Source organism: Telopea speciosissima, chromosome 8, assembly GCF_018873765.1.
Source record: "Telopea speciosissima isolate NSW1024214 ecotype Mountain lineage chromosome 8, Tspe_v1, whole genome shotgun sequence".
NCBI lineage: Eukaryota > Viridiplantae > Streptophyta > Magnoliopsida > Proteales > Proteaceae > Telopea > Telopea speciosissima.
In genome coordinates, this window is record NC_057923.1 from 19,978,320 (window position 1) to 19,981,662 (window position 3,343).

Below are 3,343 nucleotides of genomic sequence, written 5' to 3' on the forward strand. Positions count from 1 at the left end.
AATCGGCATTAAAGCTTTCACTGACCCTGCCCACCACCCATGAAAAGAAAGACTACATAGGGTCTCCTCAGCCCTGGCCTAGTTCAAATACCATTCTTTTTCACTTTATCCCACCCCGCTCATTGCCCCTCATCCGGCATAAGCTGATGTTCCCACAATTAGTACTGCTTTCTCCTTCCCCTCAGAAAAGCAATTATATAACATTTTCAAGCTATCAAACTGAAGTAGAGGCGTATAGATACCGCTATGCAACTAGAATACCTTAAACGAGGTATCAATATGGGCAAGGTGCTTCTTTTTCTTCGTGACTTGACTAAGCCCCGCTAACTGCTGAAAAACATAATAAGCTAGCGCGGCTCGCTTCGCTCTATAAGCGGAGCTCGCTGCTTGAAGTGACTGAGCCCCGCTTGCTGCTTACTGGTTTTTCCGTCATCCAATCCACAACAAATCGAATTAAACCTGGCAAAACAGAAGCATACGAAGAAAGCCCTGGTCTACGACCACCCTGCGGTCGAGCTGGTCTAGGACCACCCCTGTAGTTTTCTTCGCTTGCTTCGGAATGACACCCCAACTTCAAGCGCACCTCTGTATCGACTGAATCATGAATTTGGTCTAGTCGGGGGAACCGGTGAATCACGCGAGCTAGTTAGATGCGTGGGGCAGAGGGCTCGTAGTACCCCCTTTTCTTGATCCAGCCTTTTTTTCTGCTTCGGTATTGAATCACCTACTAAAATTCGGGGCAGGGCTACACGCCCCTATTTTTACAGTAAAGCAGGCAAGTGGTGAACTCTTTCATTAGGGGCGTGGAAAGAGAGGGATTCGAACCCTCGGTAAACAAAAGCCTACATAGCAGTTCCAATGCTAGGCCTTGAACCACTCGGCCATCTCTCCTATATAATTATTATGACCCGAAAACTGAGTGAATAGCGAGTCATTCATATTAGATTATTGGATAGGTACAACCAATCAATTCGACCTATAAAAATTGAAAGTTTTTCATCAAAGAAAGAGCTTTCCTTCGAGGCTCTGGGATAAAGATCAAAATTTTTCTTGTGAAAAACTGTAAAGGCTGGCAGCCAAGGAAATGAGATCTTAAAGGGTATTTTAGAAAATAATAAAATCCATGAGGGTATTTATGAACCCAAGGGGGAAGTGAAATATTATTTTATTTCCTTGTTTGCCCGCCTTGTAGCAGGAACATTCCTTCTACAAGTGTAGCAGCAAAATTTTTTTAGTATATTCCCACCGGTTTAGAAATCTTTAGGGTGAAAAAAATCTTACATTGTACTCAATTTGGTGACGGCTCTCCATACAGTTGTCGGCTGTGACTCATATCAATGTAATAAAGATGAGCAGTTAAGACCATAGATTGAAGTTTCGATAATGGATTGGCTGGATCAGCCGGATCATATCAATATCGTTTCAGACCGATACCAATACCGATACCGATATCTCAATCCCCGATTAATACGAACTCTTGTTAAACTAGAGCAATTTCTGAAGTTTGGAATAAAACCCATGGGACTATTTTTGTTCTCGAGCACTAATTGTTGAAGTGATCATCCTTAGCATATTTGTTGGGGTAAGCTTTCAGATAATAGGTTGTCAGACAACTGGAATTATACAATGGATGCTTGGCTACCAAAGTCTTGAGTTGTGGGATCAGAGTATTGATTCTCATACAAATAGAGCTTTCCTAGTCTATTTAAATTAGCCAGAGAATGAGGGATTGGAGTGCTGAATTTATTTTGAGATAGCTCGAAGTTAATCAGATTTTCCATATCTTCAATTTCCAAAACCACCGGATTAGATCAAACAAATAGAGCTTCTTCAGTTTACTTAAATTAGCCAGAGGCAAGAAAGCGATATAATTGAAATGAGAGTCCCATCCGATGGCAATAAAAGTAAGGAATCTCTTCAGTATTAACTGAAATATCTTCAAAGGATAGAGAGATGATTTATGAACAGAAGTTTAAGAATTAGAATTGGATCGGTGAATTGGTCTATTCGATCAGATTGTGTTGTGACCAATCACGATTTTTACAAATTTGATACGGCCAATTCACACCCATAAACCCTAAAAATTCTCTAGTTTTTGGATCTGAAGACCGATCCCAGGATTCTTGAGGATTGATTCCGGCTTATTTCTATCCGGTCTAGATTGGAATCGGTTGTGATCCATCGTGATTCGACCGATATAATACGACCAATTCACACCCAAAAAACTTTTTAAAAAAATCTCTGTTTTCTTGGATCAAAGGACTGCGGCTGATTTCGATCTGAGTCTGATCCGATTTCGTCTTCGATTCTGTGATTTAGAACCCTGTTTACGAGTCATCTACACTAACCAGTCTCCAGTGTCTCTAGTGGAGGAGGTTATGCCTATGACACCAATGGAACCCATGAAGGTTTCATTGACAAGTTGAATGATACGACATCTATTCTATTATTTTCTACCCAAAAAAAATTTCTATTATTAATGCCCCATTTTCTTTTCACATATCTTTTTATTTGGATCCTCTGCAGCGATAGGGCGTCAGGTAGGGAATCTGGCATCGGACGCCTTGCTGCTCCGGACACACAGCCTTGTGTGCTGGAAGCCCTGCTACGCTGCAGCAGAGAGCCCAATCCTCTGTTTAAGCTAAGGTTTTATAATTTGGAATCGGGATCGGGTTCAAGAATCGAGAATCTAAGTTGTTTTATGGTAAAAATCGAAATGGTTCAAAAATCAGGAATAGGCGTCTGATTCAAGATAAATTACAAAGGAAATTACTAGCAATTGATTGATTCAGGTTCGATTTCGATTCAAGAATGACCGATTAGGATCGGTGTCAGCCGATTCTGATCTAAATCACTAAATCAACCAATTCACCGATCCGATTCCCAATTTTTTAAACCTTGGTTTAAGCCCCAATGGCATTTTCCTCAGAAAGCCCCATTGTCATTTTCTTCTACGTTTCACAAGTATCATTTTCCTTTTGTCCATTCTTATCAAGGGCCCATTGGTCAGTCGGCGGGGAATAAAGCTTTTTCTTCCTCTTTTCACAATTATCAAAAAAAAATTTGTCCATTCCTATTGAGTACCCATTGGCCAATTAGTGCTAGTGAGAGATAAAGGGTATGGAAACGAACACGAGACATGTCATCGACATCTCTGCTCCGACAAGTAGGGATGTTACCAACTACGATGGGTAGTCGACTCCATATCCAACTACTCTCCAGGGAGCCCAGCACCCAGCCGTTGGATGCCCCTTGGACACTGCTTGGGCATTGGGCTCCCTAGAGAGGAGCTCGATCCATCGACCCCACAACTATCATTTAAGTAGCCAAAAGTATTGTACAA

General features: G+C 41.4%; 1 non-coding gene across 1 annotated transcript; it reads right to left on the reverse strand.

Annotated features, from left to right (window-relative positions):
- Positions 1–804: 804 nt before the first annotated feature.
- Positions 805–891, reverse strand: TRNAS-GGA. The gene has a single exon. It is a non-coding gene; the product is annotated as a tRNA-Ser (tRNA).
- Between the last annotated feature and the right edge of the window lie 2,452 nt (positions 892–3,343).